General features: G+C 39.3%; 1 long non-coding RNA gene across 1 annotated transcript; it reads right to left on the reverse strand.

Moving 5' to 3' along the window:
- Positions 1-13,875: 13,875 nt before the first annotated feature.
- LOC145794702 (uncharacterized) lies at positions 13,876-15,469 on the reverse strand. Its single transcript, XR_014334626.1, has 2 exons — positions 15,362-15,469; positions 13,876-14,155 (listed from the first exon to the last, which is right to left on the reverse strand). It is a non-coding gene; the product is annotated as an uncharacterized LOC145794702 (long non-coding RNA).
- Between the last annotated feature and the right edge of the window lie 9,800 nt (positions 15,470-25,269).

The raw sequence follows: 25,269 nt of genomic DNA on the forward strand, positions 1-25,269 counted from the left end.
CCTAAATGACACAAAATACAATATTATACCACCATAGTTATATTTTATACAAGATGCGAGTATATAACTTGTGATAAAATGCCATTTAGAATCTCATAATATTGTTCAAAGACAAATGTTATTGAAAATAAAATGAAGTGAATTACTACAATGACCTACCCCCATAAGGGAACGAAATCACCAGCCCACTAACCCAACAATCAACGTTGCATTTGGTAGTCCATTTTGAATTTTTTTCTTTTGTATTTCATATATGTTTTTGAGATCTATCCATTTGTAGACTATTTCACGTGCTTATTTTCTCAACAATATATATATATATATATATATATATATATTGGCTCTCAATTTATACCTTTTTTACATAAATCATCAAACACAAGGCCAAAAAATCATGCTATTCAGTCCACGTAGTGAGAAAAATTTTATTTAATTGTACTGGACCATGGTTGGATGCTACCAAATACATAGTGGCCTTACCGTGGGTTTTTTTCCCTTCTCTTGCTTCAAAAATAATTCTATCTATTGCTTTGTCATTATAAAAGACAAATCAAAAATTATGAAATTTATTAAAAATGAATTTATGTAGTTAAATAATAGCATTTTATAGTATTTTAATACAAAATATATATAACAAAGTAAATATGTTAAGAGGACCATCCTTGTCACTACATATTTGAACTTCCCAACAATTATGCAGCAGACATAGTATGTTTTAAGCTTCTTCTACAAATAAATTTGTGTTTCATAATATTGTATACTTAAATTATTTGCTACAAGATAATATTTCAACACATGTATAATATTTTGGGCAATGCACCAGTAAATCCCAAATCCTCATCTTGTGATCCAGTTGTCCTATTTTATATCTTATAAACTAATAGGTCCCAGTCTAATGTAAATGACCAAATTATGTGTGTGACCCCGCGTGTGGCAACTTATAGTAAGGGTACATATGGGTTTTCACAATGGTGAATTTACTTATATACCCAAAAACATTAATGTAATGTTTTGTTGCTTTCCATCCAAACCCATTTGAATTAAGGAGTCGTAGATGGAAAGGACTGGAATTTCCGATGTTGATAGCGTAATGTTGGCAAGTTTTTGATTCATTGTTAAGTTGCAACGAGGATTCATTGTGGATTGGTATTGTAAAGCACCAATTTTTTTGCCATCTTAAACCCTAGGAAATACGGATCCTGTAACAACCCTCATTTTGTCTTGGCCATACTGGCATACATTTATGGACGATCTTGTGTTAACATTTACATTTGCAAATCTTGTCTTGTTTTGCTTGAATGGTTGCTTGCATACTTTGTTCTTGTCTGATGTGTTGCCGAGGTCTTCTTAAGCCTAGGCACCTTCGAGACCTTTGTCACTTAGAACTATCTTAGAACCCCGTCGGTTAACCTCCATCTTCGCCCTGGCATCTTGGCCGAGATGTTACCATCTAGGCCGAGGTGCGCGTTGCCTAGGTCGAGATGTGCACCATCTGGGCCGAGATGTTAATATCTAGGCGTTCTAGATCCTCGATCCTTGCATGAGTGATTTTGTTCCTGGAATGGTATGACCTAGACTGAGGTGTGGCACACCTAGGCCAAGGTGTGGCACAGTTTAGTCAAGTGTTGTCCTTCCAAGCCGACGTCCTTGCCCCTTGATTTCCGGAGTCTTGTTTTAGCCGATGTCGTTTCTTGCCGGTGTGTTCGTGTCGCCTAGCTTGCTGAGTACGCTTTGTCTTGGTCTTGTCTTGTCAAGTCAGTCACCTTTTTGAGTTGAGCAAATCAGCCGATGCCACGTGTCCCGACAGAGGGACTAAGTCAGTGTTTGTCGTGTGTAGCATATTATTTTTGGTATCAATCTTGCCTTTTAGAGAGAGAAACTCTAGTGTGAAGGAGGACAAGTTTGAGCTGGAGAGGGTGACTTCCAAGCTTGATCGTTAGAGCTTGAGCCGTTAGATTCGAGTTTTGAGGTTGGAATCTTAACCTATTCTTGTTGTTCTTATTCATTATCTAGCTGCATTGCACGATCAAACCTGTTTTACACACCATTCATCGATTTAAAGTTGGTTTTAGAAAGAGAAAACGGTTTTCATGTGTTTTCGAAGAAAAGCCTCGTTTGATCCGAAAGTTTGCATCGAAGCTCAAGCATTTGTGTTTGTTTTAATAAGATCCTTGAGTATGGGTACCCAGGTCCACGTTTTCGTAGTTGTGGCATGAAATCTCATCTTTTGTATAGCAAGTTTGATCTTTGCATTCATCTTCCTCATGTTCATGTTCTTCAAGTTCTTCATGCTCATGTTCTTCATGCTCATGTTCTTCATGTTTATCAAGAGGGAAACCCAGATTTTTCCCGACTTCACTTTTGAATGTGGTTATCGAGGCTACACCTCGGCAAGGAGGTGTGGGACCTCGGCCTAGACCTGGTAGATGCCCAACGTGTTTTTCCAACGATAAGAAACTGTGTTTCAACTTGATTGACTTAGTTTTTGAAGAATGCCGAGGTCATTTGCATGTAAGCTGGACTTGTTTTGAGTAGTGCATTCCATAGACTTTGCCATGTGTTGTAGGACTTGGACTTGCCTTGACCTAGACGTTTCAAGAACTAGGTGAGTAGTATTTCTGATAAAGTTATGTTATTAATGTTTTGAAGAACTTTGCTTTGCTTGTCTTGAAAGATATTTGTTAAGCATGAATGATTGTCCTTAGTTTCGTATCTCGTATCATATTTGTTTGAATGACCTTCTCGGAAAGTTCCTTGTGCTGGAGGACTCTAAACTTTCGCAGCACATCTTGTTTTGAAAGTCCCTTGTACTGGAGGACTCTAAACTTTCGCAGCACATTTTGTTTTGAAAGTCCCTCGTGCTGGAGGACTCTAAACTTTCGCAGCACCCTTGATTTGTACTCTAGTGTTAAAGGGCTACGGGCCTTTGTAACATAGGTCCCTCGTGCTGGAGGACTCTAAACTTTCGCAACACATCTTGTCATGAAAGTCCCTTGTGCTAGAGGACTCTAAACTTTTGTAGCACCCTCGTTTGAAATGCCTATCTTGCTTTGTCTTGCTTTGCCACGGACGGTTTACCGCATGGACGTGTTTGCCGGAGTGTTATTGTTTGTAATATGTAATGCAAGTAAGTATCCCTTGAAACTTGAAGATTTGTTAGATGGACGAGGTCCATTCCTTGATATATATAGAGTTGGTCTTGTATTAATTTGAAAGGATTTCAACTATTATTCATGCAAACCCCTTTATTATTTATACCATTCACTGAGTATCCAAGCTCACCCTCTCTATATATATGTAGGTGATGAGCAAGAAGGCGGTGACGCCCAGATGAGAATTTGGAGCTTATTTTGGATTTTTGATTATGTCGACCTAACCCGTAATTACATCGGCAGTCTTGAAAATTATGTTTCTCGATTGTAATACTTGTATGTTGCATACATCGGCTTGAGAAGCCTTTTGATCAAGATGCGTGTTTTGTATACTTGTTACGTCGGCAGTGAGGATGTCAGCAATTCTGAAGATTTTGCTTCTAGCCATATTTCTTGTATTTTGTTCATGTCGGCTTGTGAAGCCCTTTTGTTAATATGAAAGATGTAATTTGCACTTTGTTTTGTTGTAATCGAGTTGTAACCCATCTAACCTATGATTGCTATCTCATTTGACTTATGCACAGCTCTTATGGACTAATCTGTTTTGTGTAAATCGCTTCCGTACTTGTTAGCCCCATATAATTGTACTCTGACTGTGTGTGAATTTTGTGAGTTGGCCTTCGGTAATTTCGGATTACTGGCCATCACGGCACCAAACTACTAGGGGCAGTTTGGGGTCATGACAGAATGGTATCAAAGCACAAGTTCCTTGGTATACGTTATTCACACACTTTGAGTCCTAAAGAGCATAGGATTTCCCCTTAGAAGGAAGTTAGAATTGCATCATATTGCTTGCTATGTGAACAAGGTGTACATTGTCTCGGCATGCTTAACTGTTACTTGCCTACGTGATTACTTGTTCATTTTGTTTTAAAGCCACATTTTGCGTACTCATAGCATCATGAGGAGAGGAAGACCTCCAGTTGGCCGAGATCAGTCGGAAGATAGAATAGACAGGCTGGAAAGGCTGGTTGAAGGTTTGGCCCGCGAATTAAGGCAGACAAGACAGCAGTACGCTAGTGCTACATCGACTCAGGCCGAGCAGACGAACGGCCGGAATGCAGTTCCACCTCCACCCCCTCTAGTACCCCAAGTGCCCCCACAACCAGCTTTATATGGGGACGGCACGATAGCCCTGATTAGAGAGTTTAAGAAAATGAAACTGCCGAGATTTCAAGGGGGCATAGAGTCGATGAAAGCCGAAGCCTGGGTTTTGGAGATGGAAAAGCTGTTCGAGATCTTTCCTAGCACTGACACCTAGATGGTGATGTTAGCAGCTTTTACACTAGATGACGACGCCCGCAGATGGTGGATGATGGTTTGAGAAAGCAATCCAGACTTGACCTAGACCCGATTTTTAGAATTGTTCTACACCAAGCATTTTCCCTTAAGTGTTCGGAATCGCAAGGCTACCGAATTTCAGACTCTTACGCAAGGCAATAGAACAGTAGCTGAATATGACCGTGCCTTTGCAGAGTTGGCAAGGTACGCACCCCAGATGGTCAATGATGAATATATGAAGGCTAGGAAGTTTGAAAGTGGGCTCCGTGGACCGATACAAGACCGGGTTAACATGCTCAACATGCCGACTTACGCTGGAGTACTGGACAAAGCCATTCTGGCCGAAGCTAACTTGAACAAATACCAAGGTTTAAGAGAGAGCCAGAGGAAGAGGCAGAGTTATGAAAATCGCTGTGCATAGTTTGGTACCAAGAAGAAAGCAAACGTCGGCAGTTCAAGCAACCCAAGACAAGAGAGTGGTACTAAGCCGCATTTCGGGGTCTGTCGTCGGGCGTCTGGGGCTTGTTACGAATGTGGTGAAGTAGGCCATTTTGTGAGGGACTGTCCAAAAATGAAGGCTGGGGAGGGTAAGAAAGATGAGAATGCTTCGGGCTCTGTGCAGAAAGGTGACGCTGGGAAGGGACTGATGAGACAAGGCAGAGTTTTTGCACTGGTACCAGGGGACATGCAAAATGCCGAGACAGTGGTGTCAGGTATGCTTTCAATTTGCTCTCAAAGTGCATATGTATTGATTGATTCGGGTTCTACGTATTCATTCATTTCTGCTAAGTTTGCCGAGAAGATTAATAGGAAACTAGAACCCCTTGATTACGTATTATCTGTATCTACTCCATCTGGGAGATCTATGAATGTTGCATCCATCTATCAAGCATGCGTTGTTGTGATTGGGAATGTTGAACTGTTAGCCGACTTAATGCCATTGGACATAATCCATTTTGATGTTATTTTGGGAATGGATTGGTTAGTGACGAATCGCGCGTCCATAAATTGTGTTTCAAAGAGTGTCACGTTAAAACCCCCGAACCTAGCCGAGGTCACGTTTCAAGGAAAAGGGGTTGTGTCCCCACCATACTTAATTTCATCCATGAAAGCCTATAGATTGATCCAAAAGGGGTGTCGAGGTTATTTGTGTAGCATAATAAGTAATTTGAATGGAAGTGTTGAGTTAGCCGACGTCCCAGTAGTTAAAGAATTCCCCGACGTCTTTCCAAATGATTTGCCTGGTCACCTAGTTGATAGGGAGGTAGAGTTTACGGTTGACATCATGCCGGGGACCCAACCCATCTCTAAAAGACCCTATAGGATGGCCCCCGCCGAGCTTAAGGAATTGAAACTTCAACTACAGGAGTTGCTAGATAAAGGTTTTATTAGGCCGAGCACTTCACCCTGGGGAGCACCCGTCTTGTTTATTAAGAAGAAGGATGGCACACTTCGTCTTTGTATTGATTACCGGGAACTGAATAAGGTAAACATTAAAAATAAGTACCCGTTGCTGAGGATAGACAATTTGTTCGATCAGTTACAAGGAGCACGAGTCTTTTCCAAAATTGACCTTAGATCGGGCTACCATCAGCTTAAAGTCAAAGCCGAGGATGTTGAGAAGACCGCTTTTCGAACAAGGTATGGCCACTACGAGTTTTAAGTAATGCCTTTTGGGGTGACCAATGCCCCTGCAGCCTTTATGGATTTGATGAATAGAGTCTTTAAGCCATACCTAGATGTGTTTGTGGTTGTCTTCATCGATGACATATTGATCTACTCTAAGAGTAAAGCCGAACACGAGGAGCATTTGAGACTTACCTTACAGACTTTGAGGGATCGGAAATTGTATGCTAAATTTAACAAGTGTGAGTTTTGGCTTTCCACTGTTTCATTTTTGGGTCATGTAATTGACGAAGAGGGTATTTCGGTCGATCCTAGTAAAATTGAAGCCGTGGTGAATTGGCCGAGGCCGACTAATGTGTCCGAGGTTCGTAGTTTTCTGGGACTGGCTGGTTATTACAGAAAATTTGTAAAAGATTTCTCAGAGATTGCAATTCCGTTGACACAACTGACTAAGAAGTGAGTGGCTTACGATTGGACTAAGGATAGAGAAGCAACCTTCCAGAAGCTGAAGACGAGGTTAGTCGCAGCACCAATCCTTGTACTACCATCAGGTAATGAAGAGTTCCACATCTACAGTGATGCCTCGCATAAAGATCTGGGTTGTGTATTAATGCAAAAAGATAGGGTTATAGCATATGCCTCTCGCCAATTGAAGCCACATGAAAAGAATTATCCTACCCATGATTTAGAATTATCAGCCGTAGTGTTTGCTTTGAAGATTTGGCACCATTATTTGTATGGAGCTTCTTGTCAGGTTTTCACAGATCATAAAAGCTTGAAGTACTTGTTCACTCAGAAGGAATTGAATATGAGGCAGAGAAGATGGCTTGAATTGTTGAAAGATTACGATATGCAGATTCAATATCATCCAGGTAAAGCTAACACTGTGGCCGACGCGTTGAGCAGAAAGGTGGTTGGAAATTTGGCATGTCTAACCGCAATCCTAGTGGAGCCGACTATTGTTGAGGAAGTAAAGACAAGACAGATAAAGGATGAATTCTTGAAGAAGGTAGCCGATGAGATTATCACAAAGTCGAGATCAGGGTACACCATAGAAAATCAAGTGCTCAAGTTTGAAGGAAGATTGTGTGTAGCCGACATCCCAGACTTGGAAAGAAAAATTTTGCAGGAAGCTCATGGTTCTAAGTTTGCTGTTCACCCCGGGAACACCAAGATGTATCAGGATGTGAAGCAGACGTTTTGGTGGCCGAACATGAAGGGAGAGATAGCCGAGTTCGTGTCGCAGTGCCTGTATTGTCAGCAAGTGAAAGCAAAACACCAAAGGCCAGCAGGACTTCTTCAACCTTTGCCAATTCCTGAGTGGAAATGGGAGCACATCTCCATGGACTTTGTGGTTGGTTTGCCAAAGACACAAATGGGTATGGATTCGATTTGAGTTATCGTGGATAGACTAACTAAGTCAGCGCACTTCTTGCCTGTTAAGACCACCTTCAACGCCGATAAGCTTGCTCTATTTTATGTGAATGAGATTGTTAGACTTCATGGAGTGCCGATGTCAATTGTGTCAGACTGAGATCCGAAGTTGGTTTCCAGATTTTGGTAGAGCCTACAAAGAGCTTTCGGAGCCGAGTTGCGGTTTAGCACAGCCTTCCATCCCCAGACTGATGGACAAACAGAGAGGATGATTCAGACACTTGAAGGTATGCTTAGACTATGTGTATTGGACCTCCAAGGAAGTTGGGGAGTACATTTGCCTTTGGTGGAATTTACCTACAACAACAGCTATCAAGCTAGCATTGGCATGGCGCCGTATGAGGCATTGTATGGAAGGAAGTGCAGGTCGCCGATATGTTGGACCGAGGTAGGAGACAAAGCTCTGCTCGGTCCCGAGCTAATTCAAGTAACAACCGAGAAGATTAAGCTCGTTCAACAAAGGATCAAAACCGCACAGAGTCGACAGAAGAGTTATGCCGACCAAAGAAAAAGGGAATTAGAATTTGAAGTTGGGGACCACGTGTTCCTCAAGATTTCGCCGATGAAAGGAATTACAAGATTTGGGAAGAAGGGTAAGTTAGCACCCCGTTACATCGGGCCTTTTGAAATTCTTGAGAAGATTAACCTCGCTGCCTACAAACTTGCCTTGCCGCCAGGATTGAGCCAAGTCCATAATGTATTTCATGTTTCGATGCTGAGGAAGTATATTCGAGATCCGCTACATGTGATCGACTATTTCGGAATTGTAATTAATGAAGATTTAGGCTACGAAGAGAAGCCGATACGGATTATCGATAGGCAAGTGAAGCAGTTGAGAAGCAAGTCGATACCAATGGTGAAATTTGAATGGAAGGAGTGTTACGGAAGGGATGCTACATGGGAAATGGAAGAGGAAATGAAAGTCCGACATCCAGAATTGTTTTTGGAACAAGGTAACTCGAGTTTGGGGACCAAACTTCTTTAAGGGGGGTAGGATGTAACAACCCTCATTTTGACTTGGCCATACTGGCATACATTTATGGACGATCTTGTGTTAACATTTACATTTGCAAATCTTGTCTTGTTTTGCTTGAATGGTTGCTTGCATACTTTGTTCTTTCCTGATGTGTTGCCGAGGTCTTCTTAAGCCTAGGCACCTTCGAGACGTTTGTCACTTAGAACTATCTTAGAACCCCGTCGGTTGACCTCCATCTTCGCCCTAGCATCTTGGCCGAGATGTCACCATCTAGGCTGAGGTGCGCGTTGCCTAGGCCGAGATGTGCACCATCTGGGCCGAGATGTTAATATCTAGGCGTTCTAGATCCTCGATCCTTGCATGAGTGATTTTGTTCCTGGAATGGTATGACCTAGACCGAGGTGTGGCACACCTAGGCCAAGGTGTGGCACAGTTTAGTCAAGTGTTGTCCTTCCAAGCCGACGTCATTGCCCCTTGATTTCCGAAGTCTTGTTTTAGCTGATGTCATTTCTTGCCGGTGTGTTCGTGTCACCTAGCTTGCTGATACGCTTTGTCTTGGTCTTGTCTTGTCAAGTCAGTCACCTTTTTGAGTTGAGCAAATCAGCAGATGCCACGTGTCCCGATAGAGGGACTAAGTCAGTGTTTGTCGTGTGTAGCATATTATTTTTGGTATCAATCTTGCCTTTTAGAGAGAGAAACTCTAGTGTGAAGGAGGAGAAGTTTGAGTTAGATAGGGTGACTTCCAAGCTTGATCGTTAGAGCTTGAGCCGTTAGATTCGAGTTTTGAGGTTGGAATCTTAACCTATTCTTGTTGTTCTTATTCATTATCTAGTTGCATTGCACGATCAAACCTGTTTTACACACCATTCATCGATTTAAAGTTGGTTTTAGAAAGAGAAAACGGTTTTCATGTGTTTTCGAAGAAAAACCTCGTTTGATCCGAAAGTTTGCATCGAAGCTCATGCATTTGTGTTTGTTTTGATAAGATCCTTGAGTATGGGTACCCAGGTCCACGTTTTCATAGTTGTGGCATGAAATCTCATCTTTTGTATAGCAAGTTTGATCTTTGCATTCATCTTCCTCATGTTCATGTTCTTCAAGTTCTTCATGCTCATGTTCTTCATGTTTATCAAGAGAGAAACCCAGATTTTACCCGACTTCACTTTTGAATGTGGTTATCGAGGCTACACCTCGGCAAGGAGGTGTGGGACCTCAGCCTAGACCTGGTAGATGCCCAGCGTGTTTTTCCAAGGATAAGAAACTATGTTTCAACTTGATTGACTTAGTTTTTGAAGAATGCCGAGGTTATTTGCATGTAAGCTGGACTTGTTTTGAGTAGTGCATTCAATAGACTTTTCCATGTGTTGTAGGACTTGGACTTGCCTTGACCCCGACGTTTGAAGAACTAGGTGAGTGGTATTTCTGATAAAGTTATGTTATTAATGTTTTGAAGAACTTTGCTTTTCTTGTCTTGAAAGATATTTGTTAAGCATGAATGATTGTCCTTAGTTTCGTATCTCGTATCATATTTGTTTGAATGACCTTCTCGGAAAGTCCCTTGTGCTGGAGGACTCTAAACTTTCGCAGCACATCTTGTTTTGAAAGTCCCTTGTGCTGGAGGACTCTAAACTTTTGTAGCACCCTCGTTTGAAATGCCTATCTTGCTTTGTCTTGCTTTGCCAGGGACGGTTTACCCCGTGGACGTGTTTGTCGGAGTGTTATTGTTTGTAATATGTGATGCTAGTAAGTATCCCTTGAAACTTGAAGATTTGTTAGATGGACGAGGTCCATTCCTTGATATATATAGAGTTGGTCTTGTATTAATTTGAAAGGATTTCGGCTATTACTCATGCAAACCCCTTTATTATTTATACCATTCACTGAGTATCCAAGCTCACCCTCTCTATATATATGTAGGTGATGAGCAAGAAGGCGGTGACGCCTAGATGAGAATTTGGTGCTTATTTTGGATTTTTGATTATGTCGGCCTAACCCGTAATTACGTCAGCAGTCTTGAAAATTATGCTTCTCGATTGTAATACTTGTATGTTGCATACGTCGGCTTGAGAAGCCTTTTGATCAAGATGCGTGTTTTGTATACTTGTTATGTCGGCAGTGAGGATGTCGGCAATTCTGAAGATTTTGCTTCTAGCCATATTTCTTGTATTTTGTTCATGTCGGCTTGTGAAGCCCTTTTGTTAATATGAAAGATGTAATTTGCACTTTGTTTTGTTGTAATCGAGTTGTAACCCATCTAACCTATGATTGCTATCTCATTTGACTTATGCACAGCTCTTATGGACTAATCTGTTTTGTGTAAATCGCTTCCATACTTGTTAGCCCCATATAATTGTACTCTGACTGTGTGTGAATTTTGTGAGTTGGCTTTCGGTAATCTCGGATTACTGGCCATCACGGCACCAAACTACTAGGGGCAGTTTGGGATCGTGACAGATCCCCTTTTCTGGTAATACGTTTACGTCGGGGGGTTGGAGAGGCTGTGCAGCTGTTGTGTTGTCGTACACCAGCCAGAAAAACCTCCATTCGTCGATGACGATGATTGTGTTTGTTACAAATGGCGACAAGTACGTTGTTTCCGGTTGATGTTTAATAGTAGTTTGGTGTTTGTGATATCTTATTAACAATATTATAGTTTGAAATTTGTGTCGCGTTGTTAGCCCGCATCAATGGTATGGTTGGGTTTTGTGAACTGCATGATTGCTACATGTTTTAATGTGGATGGTTGTTCATTTGTATGTGTGAACAACTGAGTATGTTTTTGTTGTTTTCGGTTGATGGTTTAGAGTAGTTTTATGTGTGTGATACGTTATTAACAACATATTGTATTGATATTTGTGTCGCGTTGTTAGCCCGTGTGAATGGTGTTTGAAAGTTGTGGGTTTAGTGTAAAATGAGTTGTGGGAGGTATGTTTAATTGTAATGTGCAAGTTGCAATGTATTGGGGTGGTTGGTGGCATGCCATAATTGGTGGGCTAGAAGATTTTTGCTCTGTTGTTTGCTTGGTTGGTGGCATGCCATAATTGGTGTATGTAATTGGTTGTGAGAGGTGGTGTTTGGAAAATTTATGTTACTGGGGGTGTTTGTTTCAGCTTTTCAGAGCCAACTTATGGCTTTTAGCTTTGAAAAAGTTATTTTGGACTGTTTGGTTAAACTTATTTCAAACAGCTTCTGATTCTAACAACTTATTTTAACTCAAAAAAGCTGATTCTGAGGAGCTGCTCACCTCTTGCTTCTGATTATCAACTTCTGCTGTGGACATGTTAATTTATGGTTATACTCTTAAATTTTTTTATTTTTTTATTTTTTTAAAAATAGAAAAAGACTCAAATGGACTATAGATTATTATTATTATTATTATTTATGAGAAATGTAGACAAACAAAAAATAAAAATTAATTGAAAAAGCTATTTCACAGCTTATTTAACAAACACTACTCAGCAACTTAAATCTATAATCCAACAGCTACACCAAACAGATTAACAACTTCTGATTAAAGTCATAATCTATAATCTGTTAAGCTATAATCTATAAGCTGTTTTAACAGCTACACCAAACGGGGCCACTGTAATGGCAACTATGTGTGGGTTTGTGGGGGATAGTGTGTGGGTGGATAATGGTTGGGATAGTGGTATAATAGTTTGGACGATTAAGCGTGGTGATTTCGATGTTGACGTGAAAGTATATGGTGTGGATATGGTCAAAGAAATGTAGGATGTGGTAATGTAAATAATTTGTTTCTAGTTATTGAACATATATATACATCATACAACATGTAATCAAATATGCTTCGTGAGGTGATTTTCATTTTTTATCATTCCCAAAGTAACAACGAATGGTGTAACGTCTGTTGGTGTAGGATGGTGGGTGTAGTTTATATGTTGGCATGTTGTAATAATGTTATATATGGTGGTTTGCATATGGTGTTGTTGTTATACATGATGTTATTACCATTCATTATATGTTTGACACACAGGTAAGAGTTGGACGTGTGGTAGAGTAGAATGGGTGTTTTTAATTAAATTGGTTGTTGTAATGTTAGATATGATGTTTCGTATATATTTGTGTTGGTTTGAATTAAAAACTGACTTGTACGTGTGACTTCCATTTCAGGTAATGCTGGGAGGAGAAATAGGATAAGCATCTCTAGAACACCATGGTCGCAACAGTCTGGCCAAACGTCAACTAGATTGGCCTCGAAGAGGCAATCACAACTGGCATTCAAGAAACAAAAAGTGAGTACTGGTAGTCGTAATAAGGCTGAAGTTGACCCGTCGAAGCTAATATACCGGTCCAATATATCGGGGGTGATTAACATTGTGCGTGAGTTACAGTTTGGTGATGGGCATATTCGGCAATTACAAAAAAACCCGTTTTGGGTGATCATTAACGCTATCTGTGTTCACAAGCTAGATCCGAAGTCGTCTAAAAAGTGTGATGCCACAGTGTGCCGAATTATACAAACTTACAACCCGAAGGATGAAAAGTTTTACATTGGTGGTGCGGAGCTGCCTTTGAGAAACAATGACATTCGTTTGATTTCTAGGGTCCAATGCGGTAAGGACAAATTGGATTTGCCTTAATGTGTGAAAAGGCCTTCAGATTTCATGCAACGACATTGCCCAAACGTTGGTCGGTTATCTTCAAAAGTGATTAAGGATGAGCTAGTAGAAGCAATCTGTGATCAAACGGAGCATGACGAAGAATATGTGGAGAAACTACTTTGTCTTTACATTTGTGCAAAGCTATTTTTTGCAACTAGTAGCAAGCATATAGGGTGGGCATTTGTCCGTGTGATTGACAAGCTGGAAACATTGGGACAATATAACTGGACTGCGACAATCCGGAACATGCTAGTTAGTTCACTCACTGAGATGCACAACAGGCCAAAGCGGGTAACTGGTTGTGTTGTGCTGTTGTTGGTATGTATCGCATTTTGTATACTAGTTTTCATCGTGGTGCACATATGATTGTGGTACGTTTTTCACAACTTTACTTGATGGATTGTGTTTTACTGTGTTTTGCAGTTTCTTATATGTGAACATTTGAGCATTGTGACCTCGGAAAGGCCTAATGTGACCCCCATATTTTGTCAATGGAACATTGGCACACTTGTTGTGAAGTTAAAAGGGTTAAACTTATGGGTTGAAGGTTGTATTCAGGTATGCGATGAAAAAAAAAAAAGTAAAAAACATTGTTTGGTTTTGACGTATGGTTTTGTAATGTGTAAGGTTTGGTGTTTTTTGCAGGTGAACTGTCACGCCCCAAACTCGCCCCCAAAAGTTCGGGCATGACCCATACAGAAACGGACACTTAACCTGCTATACGTAATATATGGGGCCTTGGCGGAAGCACTAAAATTTAACATAATAACAAACTCCATTGAGCTACCTCTAATATGCCAGGATCACATGCATCATATACATTATAATAACCAGTCACAGGCCAAAATTATACTGTGAGCATCAGTCATATAGATATACATATACAGCCCCAGCCCTAAGATTGGGCATATGCAAAAACATTGAAGTCATGTACATTTAACCTTAAATGAGTAATCAAAAAAACAAGACAATGTCTTAACAAAGCTTCACAAAACTGAGTGATCTCGCTTAGTGCCTGGACTCGTAAAGGTTGACAAAAGGGGACGAACGTCCTGGTTAGTTACCTACAGGAACAGACATACGGAGGGTGAGCCAAGCTCAGTGAATAGTAATACATAAATAAAATACTGCTTAACTTGAAACATTGTATAATAGAAATACACATGGATTCGTAACATCTCAATATTTATTGAACCATAAATTGTGTCTAATATGCTTTGGAAATAAGTGAGGATAGACATACGAACTAAATGCAACTTTTCAAATGTTCCTGAAAATGGGTCTCCGCTCGAGCGGACCATGCAATTTCTGAAATTCTACAATGCCAAGTAAAGTTCAACCTGGTATTCAAAGCTTCAAACATGTACTTTCGTATACTAATGCAGCATTCACAATGCGAGTCTGAATCTGTTCTTATTCATTATAGACTTAGATCTTATCATGAAACATATTGGCTTGAATATAATGGTTTTGATTAATATCCTTGTATAATGTGGCACAAACCCTTAATCATGGTGGCACGAAGCCCATTAACATAGTGGCGCAAGGCCCTTAGATACTTACCAAGCTTCAAAACATATACTTACTAAGCTTCAAAACACATACTTACTAAGCTTCAGAACATATACCTATCAATCTTTAAACATATGCTTACCAAACTTTAAACATATACTTATCAATCTTTAAAACATATGCTTATCAAACTTTAAAACATATACTTAAGCATACAATGCAAAGTCCACATGATTTGTCTGAGTCTGTTTCACTTTATAGGCCCTTTCTTGAAACATATCAGCTTGAACATAATGGTTGGCTTAAAGCCCTTGAATGGTGTGGCATAAGCCCTTAAACATTGGCATAAAGCCCTTGGAATGTGGCATAAAGCCCTTAAACGTTGGCATAAAGCCCTTGGAAGGTGGCATAAAGCCCTTAAACATTGGCATAAAGCCCTTGGAAGGTGGCATAAAGCCCTTGCAAATTGGCATTAAGAATGCCCTTGTAAATTCTTGTATGAACTCAAGAGGTGTCTCACACGGGTTCTAGCGGTGACTCACAATGTAGCACTTAGTCCCATGTAGCACTTTGTTTCATAACTTAGTTACTTCCATCGTATGGCCAAAGGCCCATAATCTTAAAGAATGAAAACACTTCATTTTTCCTCCTTTCTTTATATACACACATCAAAACATAACGTAATTACATATCGTGTATAAACAAGGTGTTAATGACAATCATTAGCTATATATATGAAGCAGATAATGGTACCTCACAGTGCTATAACGGAGTGCTTGTCCTTCTCAGGTTATGCCCTACACATGTAAACAACTTATACATTAAGGGCATCAAACACAAATTCTAGAAATACTAGAGGGTTAAGCACGTAAAACAGAGCAAACAATATATTGCAGCATGAAGTTTCAAACCTACTTCTCCAACTCAATATATATATATATATATAAAAGATTACTAGCCTTACAAAATACATTATGGAATTTATACCCATTCCTCTTCTATTCAAAGAAAGAAAGGATTTTTATGAACATTTCCATGTTCCCCAAAACTCTTTAAATTTCTAGTGTTTCCACTAAAACCAAACATTTCCCCATCCCCATAAGAAATCCTATTAAATCATTCTCTTGATTTAATAATTAAGCAAGCCCACAAATATTTAGTAAAATGATTTGAGATTAAACCCATTCTCGAAAACTTCACATTTTAGGTCACAAAAATTAATATCAACATAGTCAATACCATCCCACATAATCATCACAATTCAACATATCTCAAAAGGAATTCTTAAATTCCATTTCAACATTCCATAATCGAATTTATATCATCCACATTATCAATAAATCTTTTCCCCCAAATTTCCCCTTTATTAAAACATAATTCACAATGCATTTAACAAAGCTCAATCGCAAAGTTTAAACATAATTTTCAAATATAACCAAATTCCAATTAAATTTGAACACATCTAATTCAACCTACCACTTTCATGATTCAACTATCAATTTGGGCCAAATCATGGATTATCATCAAAAATCAACCTAGGGTTTCTAAGAAATCTACAAATTTCAAATAAAATTTTAAATCTTCTTAACCCATTACTTTTTATTTCAAATCTTCCCATTTATTAGGAATCCTAGGTCCATAACCCATAAACCATACTCTAAACCCCATAATAGAATCCCAACATACCTCAAAAATTTCGAAATTCCATTCGGTAGAAAGTGGTGATCTCCTTTTATTCTCCATCCTTAATGCAAGATCCATGGTTGATTTGTTGAGAAAAGTGGAGGAAATCAAGGTTTTGGGAGCTAGGGTTTCGGACGTGGAAGAGGGAAGAAGAAGAGAGGAAAAGAAAATCTAAGAAATGACTCAAAAATCACGTTTTTGAGCTGCTGCCCCGCACATCGCCGCACGTGCGCCGCATTTCCCGCACGTGTGGTCCTGCTTCCAGCACAGATATGAAAACTTCAAACAGGCGTAACTCTCTCATCCGAACTCCGTTTAAGGTCATTCTTGTGTCCAAATTGTAGCCCCGAAAATAAGCTTTCCAATGGTTCTAACCTCACATCCAAATTCTAAATGTGGAAAAAGAAAAGGGCAAAAGAGTAACAGTTGATCGTGGGCGATTTGGTCGAATTAAAGTTTTTGGTCCAATCTTACCTCACCATCATATTACCACCACAATCAATACCCCAAAATAAAATAGGGAGGTTCCAAATACACTAATAAAAATGCCACAGATAGAAATCACTTTTCACAGAAAGCAAGTCAATACACAGAATAACAGATTGAAAATATACTAGAAACAAATATGCGGGTCGGGTTATTACATGAACTACAGTAAACTTGTTAGGATGATTAAACAGTGTCATTCTTTGAAATCTGAGACGATTGACAGCAAGCCAACTGAGTCCAGTACAAATGTGCTTTACGTGGATCCAGATACCGTGGGAGATGGACAAGGGACTAATGTTGATATGGCTGATGTGTCTGTTATGGAGCCTAGCTTCAATTGTTGGCAGTCTCGTTCAGCAAATGGTGGTCACGTCAAGCCTGAAGGATTGACTGAGTCCGAGACTGATAACAACGAGACGTCGGTGAGTAAGAGAAAAGTGGCCGGGAAGATGTTAGCATCTAGGGAGTTATGTCCGGTATTTTTCCCAGATGTTCTTGAACTGTCAAGCACACCGGATGGTGATGTCGTTCATACCCAACCAGTCGGGATACAAGATGAGTTAGAAAAGTTAAAAATGAGAATTGGTGAATTGGAAGGGGAAATTGGAACGAAGTCTGGACGGGTACGTGAATTAGAAGATCGTGTAAAGGCGATGGAGAAAATTCTTGGGGCGTAGGCTGCTAATATGCTTATAGGATTTGACAGTGTAATTGTTGGGAAGGATGCTGAGATTGCACGACTCAATAAACTGGTCCATCAGTTGGGGGAGAAAGTAACCAATTTAAAAGACAACCTTGATGAGCGTGAGGTACACATGGTGACGCAGTCCATGGTGAACGATGTATGCAAGAAGCCGCCACCTGCTACCATCCAGTCGGGGAAAATGCATGGATTGGGCACAGTGATGAGTGGCGAAGTTCTTTAGCAATTATCATACACTACAGGACGAACCGAAAATGTCCCCATTACAACACCAGAACTTAATGGAGACATCAATTGGGCTGAAGATGTGAGTGTTGGCTATGCCGATGGATATGTGTGTTTGAGTGTTGCAGGTGTGGATGGTTCCAGGAAACGACAAATTGTCTAGTCAGATCCAGTTTTGTCTGCTAGAGTTGGTGTTGATGTTGGTGGTGTAGAAGGTGGTTGTCATGACAATAACATCGAGCCAAAATCTAGGCCAAAAATTACATCGATGGTAAAATGCATGAAAAACAATCCAAGACGCGAATACAGGCTGTTTGACTATGAGTATCCCCGCATAGTTGGGTGGGGCAAACTGAGCGACAAAGTCAGGATTTCTAAGTCGACAGAGCCTGGTGTGATATATGTTGTGGAGGACGTTGAGGTGGATCATAAAACCTAGAACGGTTTTGGTATGAGTAGGAGACACGTTTTGTGGGCCATGTTGAAGGATGAAGACATCAAACTTGTCATACCCACAACTCGCCCCTAAAAGTTTGGGCATGACCACTTCAGTAACGGACACTTAACCTGTTATATATATATCATATGGGGCCTGAACGGAAGCATTAGAAATAAATAGATAAGCAATAATGAACAATGAAACTCCATTGAACTACTCCTACATGCCAGGATCTCATTCATCACATGCATTATACCGGATAAATAAAGTTCCAAACTATATCCCAGAGTATGTACATACACATTTACAGTTTTAGCCCTACAGTCGGGCGTATACAAAGACAAACATGAAAGGTATATACGACAACCTTAGATGGACACTCATAAGCAAACCAACATCTTGACAACTTAAGAAATTGAAAGCCTTAAACAGTGCCTGAACATATGAAGGTTGACAAAAGGAAGCGGCGTCTTGGCTAGGACTGACCGCCTGATTGGTAACCTACAGAAACAGACATAACAGCGGGTGAGCTGGCTCAGTGAATAGTAATACATACATAAACCAATGCTTAACTTGAAACATAATTCATATCAATGAATAAAAAGGTGCAGAGTTCACATAGTTAGTCTGAATCTGTGCAAAGTACATAACGGCCTTAGGCCCAATCTTGCAACATAAACATAATGATTATAAAGTCTTTAAAACATGGTGGCACGAGGCCCTTGAAACATGTGGCACGAGGCCCTTGTAACTTGTAATGGCATAAAGCCCTTGTAACTTGTAATGGCATAAAAGCCGCATAACTTGTAATGTCATAAAAGCCTCATAACTTGTAATGGCATGAAAGCCTCATAACTTGTAATAGCATAAAGCCCTTGTAACTTGTACTGGCATAAAGCCCTTGTAACTTGTAATGGCATAAAAGCCTCATAACTTGTAATGGCATAAAAGCCTCATAACTTGTAATGGCATGAAAGCCTCATAACTTGTAATGGCATAAAGCCCTTGTAACTTGTAATGGCATAAAAGCCTCATAACTTGTAATGGCATGAAAGCCTCATAACTTGTAATGGCATAAGCCCTTGTAACTTGTAATGGCATAAAAGCCTCATAACTTGTAATGGCATAAAGCCCTTGTAACTTGTAATGGCATAAAAGCCTCATAACTTGTAATGGCATAAAGCCCTTGTAACTTGTACTGGCATAAAACCCTTGTAACTTGTAATGGCATAAAGCCCTTGTAAACATGTTGGCATTAAAGCCCTTGAAAATGGCATGAAGCCCTTGTAAACATGTTGGCATTAAAGCCCTTGAAAATGGCATGAAGCATACTTAAACTTGTAACATATACATGAAACATACCTAAAACATCCTTGAACTTGTAATATACTTGAAACCATACTTGAAACATACTTGAACTTGTAATTCACCTGAAATCATACTTAGACCATACTTGAAATATACTTGAATTTACAACATATGTGAACTTGTAACAGGCGTATACTTGTAACATATTTGGACTTGTAACATACATAGACTTATAGCATACTTGGACTTGTAGCATACATGAACTTATAACATACTTGAACTTATAAACTTACTTAAACTTGTGCATACTTGAACTTGTCACATATATTAACTTGTAACATTCTTGACTTATAACATACGTAATCTTGTAACAGACTTGAGCTTAGAACATACGTAAACTTGTAAACATTCATTAAGTCATAACATAACATATCAGAAAACAGGGCCTTTCTTGTCATATTATGTCATTATTGTGCGCCTAACATAATAGAATAATTCATATTCTTATGTAGTCACATAAGGATGTTAAACCTTTGCATTCATGTGTAACACAACCAAACAACTTCAGATTCATATGGATTCACATAGTTTTCTCAATTATTCTGATTCTTCGAAAATGAACATCAGTTCCACTTATCCTTTGAGAAATCACAAAGGATTCTTATAAATAACAAAGGGTTAATATTTGTCATTAACAAAATAAAGGATTCCAAAATCATACCGACATACGCGAATCTTTCAGTGTTCATGTCAGTTCATATTGAATTCCAATTGTCATAGATGTTCGTATAACACTTACAAAGAACGGAGCATTAGTAACAATAATTATCAACAATAGATAAAATATACATTTTTGTACTACTACTCACAATGTTCAGGTGCGTGGTCCGTCCTTGTAGCTAATCCTACACAAGTCACGTAATTCAATCATAATTCATCATAGTACAACATCATTAGTTCATTAACACCATTTGTAACTTCACATAATTCACAATAAATCTTTGAATCCTATTTCAACATTCTAAAACCAAGTTCATATCATCTATATCCTTGATAGATTATTTCTCTAATTTTCCTTTACATGATAGCATGAATTTCAACATTTATAACAAGATTCATTCGCAAATTCTAAACATAAGTTCCAACATTCCCAAACTCCAATTCAACTGGAACACATATACTTCAATACTTTCATTTCATTACTCTACTTTCAACTCGAGCCAATTTATTGGTTGTCATCATTAATCAACCTAGGGTTTCCAAGAAAATAAGGATTTTTAACAAGAAAATCAAACTTCTTAAATCATCACTTTTAATTCCAATTTTCCCAATGATTCTACATCTAGGATTCCCAATCCATCATTTAAACCCACCAATTTAACTCCCAACATCACAAACCCTAAAACCCCCAATTCTCATACCATACACTACATGCTCAAAATGGAAATTTGTACGTTTATATAATGAAAACACCATAAATCTATCTATCAATATAAGTATTGAAGTGGATTAGAACCCCTACCTCAAGAACCAAGCAAGAAAAGTAAGCTTTGAGAAGAATCCTTCGCAATCCCGAATTCCAATCGGTTAAAAGTGTTGATCCTCTCTTGTTCTCCATCCTTGATGTAAGAATCATGGTGGATTGTCGATCAAAGTAAAGGAAATCAAGGTTTTGGGGCTAGGGTTTCGGACCTAGAATGAGAGGAAAGAAGAGGGGAAAAGAAAATATCAAGAATGATCTAGAAATCCCGATTTTAAAGCTGCTGTCCCGAAAATCCCGCTCGAGCGTCCCTATTCCCGCTCGAGCGGACCTGCTCTCAGCACAGATTCCAAAACTTCAAACAGATGTAACTCTCCCATCCGAACTCCGTTTTAGGTCGTTCTTGTGTCCAAATTGAAGCCCCGGAAATAAGCTTTCCCATGGTTCTAACCTCACATCCAAATTCAAAGTGTGGAAAAATAAAAGGACAAAAGAGTGACGGTTGGTCGTAGACAAATCATTCTAATTCAAGCTTTTAGTCCAATTTTACTTTATCATCATATTACCGCCTCAACCAATACTCCAAAATAAAATAGAAAGCTCCAAAACACTAATAAAAATGTCCAAAAACGAACCCCTGTGCCTCAGAAATACAACTCAACTTGGAGACCCGCTCGAGCGCCCAACCTTGCGCTCGAGCGCCCAACCTTGCGCTCGAGCGCAAAGACCAACAAAGACGTCCGCTCGAGCGGAAAACCAACATAGAATCTGGAAACCCCAAAAGTACGCTCGAGCGCCTACTGCTCCGCTCGAGCGGAGGGAAAAAGTTCCAGATTCTATGGTAAAGGTCACCAATCCCAGTTTCAAAGGCATAACTTAACGGATCGTTCTCCAATTCCAATAGAAAACACATTAACCCCTAATTAAATAAGGCTAACTTTCTATACGCATTTTTGGGGTCGTTACAAAACTAGTAGAGAAAATGTACAACTTAGATGGAGACAGGTAAGTTATAGGTGTAGTAAGTTGAATACTGTTTTCATTATGAAGTTGAATATGATGTAATATGATTTTTTTTTTTTTTGTAATTTGATTATGGTTTGCAGGTTAATAGTATGGGACGGAGGTGACAATGGGATACAAATCCACTTTACTGACATCAAAGACTTGGTGCAGCAGAACTTGGTCAATGGGAATGTACGCTCATCTCTACCTTTGTTAGTTGAATAGTTGTTTCATTTGGTACCATTATAGGTACATGGACATTGGTTAACAACATATCGTGTGTTGACATGATTTCACGTAATGCACTGTGTCTAAAAATAGTAAAAAACTTTTTGAACAATTACAAAGAAATATTGATGGTTAACATGTGGTGCAGGTTATTGATGCATACGCTACTATATTGACGAAAATGCATAGGACGGTGTCAGGAGGAAGAGAGCATAGAGAAGCTATATATGTGTACAATAGTGTGTGTTCAGTACGTGACTCCATGCCACGACATTGTTCTTTAAGCACACCATGACAATTGATAGGTAGGTTAAACTGACGGGGGTGCGTTGATGTTGAACGTTTGTACAGGATATGATGCATAATACGAGCGCGTTATCGCGAACTAAGTACTTGAACATACACACAAAGGCTGCGAAAAACTGCAGATACACTATTTACCCGATATACCATGCCAAACATTGGACTGACATGGTACACAATTCAGATATTAGGGATTGGAAACATTACAACTCAATGAGGCCCAGACGTGGGGTGCGAGATGAGCATTATAACGAGGCTTTAAAAGTGGTAAATGGACGAATTTTTTTGTTTGGATTTTGACATGGTATTTTGCACTGTTGAGTTTGTATATGAATGTGTGATGAATAACTGAATTAAAATTTGTCCGATAAACAGAAACAATGGGTAGCAGACCGTCATGGCAAATTTGTGAAGCCAAGAGTTACCGCTAATGATGTTCAGTTGGACGATTTAAATGGCACTCTTGCATCTATTATGGATTATCCGCAACAAGATCCAGAGTCGTAAGTGCTCTCTCTTTTTCGTTCTATGCGTTACTGTGAATTTGTACGGTGTCAGTTCATTAACAATATCTATGAATGCAGGTCAGACTGCGGGATTTTTGTATGCTTCATTATCAGGCAGTACGTTTGCGGGGCAGATGTCAACAACACAATGGATGGTCTTACTTGGACTGATATATGCGTTGAGATGGTGGAAATGTTTTTGACTGACCCGAAAAGAGGACTTTGTGCGAGGAGTTTGCAAGATGTGTTCATCAAACACAATACCAGCAGGAACAACACCCTTTAAATGACAAATTTGTTTTGAAGCAGGGAGTTTAAAAAATAATGTGCCATGTGTGAATGTGTAATGTAATGTTCGCATATGTTTTTGGTTAATTATCGTATGATACTTGATTTGCATTTTGAATTGGATTAATGGTTTTTGACCAGGGATATTAGTTTTGTTAATGATTTAAACATTATCGTTTCTGCAATATGAGTCGTTACAAACGTTTTGCTGCTCGTACGTTTTCAATTGTTGACGTAATGTTATGTCAATGTCCTTCTGAAAGGTTTAATTACATGCGTTGTGAGCTGTCCAAACCATACTAGTGGAACAGGGATTGTAGTTTTATGGGTAATTTACAAACAGAAGTGTACGTACTAGGCATGGGGGTACCATATTATTTGTTACTCAATGATAACATATGACCGTGTTATGGTATTCGATTGGTTGAAAATTGAACATGTGGGTCAAATTGATTATATGTGACACCCCCCCAACTAAGAATGACGAATTACTCATTCCATTTATTGATGGAATGTTTACCCATTGAATTGGCATGTGAACAATGTAGGTATGTTTGGTGATTTGTAGGCAACATAAAGGTGAATATGGTATGGACTGTTTCAAATTAGACAGTCAATGATAAAATACTGTGAAGGCAGCGTGTTTGTTGAGTATTGATCGGTGTGTATATTTAATATGAATAAAACACCATGGATTGAGCTGCAAATAATTGATGCTGCATGTGAATAACATTGTTGACATAGAGACAAACTGGTTATCCCACATTATATCACCCTATTGGCTTGGAACCGTACATGTTTTTAACTTCACGTAATAAACCTGGAATTGTTCAGTTATTCATTGTGATTGGAATGCCTATAAAACATATCACTTAAAGTAGTGGGTTCTGGGTTAATGTTTGGTACGATGTGGACACAGAGCACATAAAAAAAATGTAACACACCAGTTTACGCTACAATAAACCAGCGTCAATGTTAGGCCACACCATTTTAGCCATCAGTTTAGAGTAGCACATTTATTAAAACTGTAAAGCAGTAAAATGGTTTGCCAATTTAAGACACTTAACAAAACATAAAGATAAACAAATGCGATTGACCAAAAAAGTGTCCCGTTGTGAAAAATATTTAATCACACAGCATACCGATCTCCCTACTTTGGCTCTTTGCATGACTTCCTATTGTGATTGCCCAATTTTCCACAACGACCATAATGGATACGTTGAACTATCTCACTTTTTGATGGAATCCTCTTTCGTTTGGGCCTACCCAGAAGACACTTCACTGTCGGCATAGCAATTCTGATCTTTGACCCGACTTTTGTTGTATCTCGGACTCGAGTCTCAAGGTTAATATTGGTATTTATACCTCTTTCCTCTTTTCACCCTTTGAATTTGAGTGTTGGAACATCTTGGGCGCATTTGGATCAGGTTGGTTGTTAGTTGGTATAGATTGAAGTTGCCCAAGTTTTGGCTTCTTCAGTAGAGTGAAGCTTCTTGCACTTGAACGAGGACACCTTTTTATGTCTGGTCGCTTGAGCGAGAACTCCTACGCTCTAGCTAGATTTGTGATCTCCCAGTAATTCGTTCAGACCTGCAAATGTTCTGGGAGGGTGTTGTTGTTTGCTCGAGCGAGAACTCTTATGCTCGAACGACGGTCTTCTGTCTGGAAAAATTCTAGGGATTTGTATTCTACACTCGAGCGACACTTCTTGCGCTCAAGCGAGGTCACTTATTATGTCTGGTCGCTCGAGCGACAACTCTTGCGCTGGAGCGAGCCTCACGTACATCAGTTCGCAGCAGAGCAGTTTTATATCACTTTTTGATTTCCTTTTTACTCAAAACCCTAATTCGACACACTCTCTCTCTACAAATACACCTAGATTTAGAGATCTCTCAACCCTAGTTCCATTGTTAAAAAGATAGAACATCTTGTGGGCTTCTATTTGATCTGAACAAAGTTGAGTTTGGGCATTCTTGAAGTTTTTCCTTCTCTCCTTTGGGCTTCTACTC

The sequence above is a fragment of the Camellia sinensis genome, chromosome 7, assembly GCF_055761805.1.
Source record: "Camellia sinensis isolate YWXY chromosome 7, ASM5576180v1, whole genome shotgun sequence".
Lineage (NCBI taxonomy): Eukaryota > Viridiplantae > Streptophyta > Magnoliopsida > Ericales > Theaceae > Camellia > Camellia sinensis.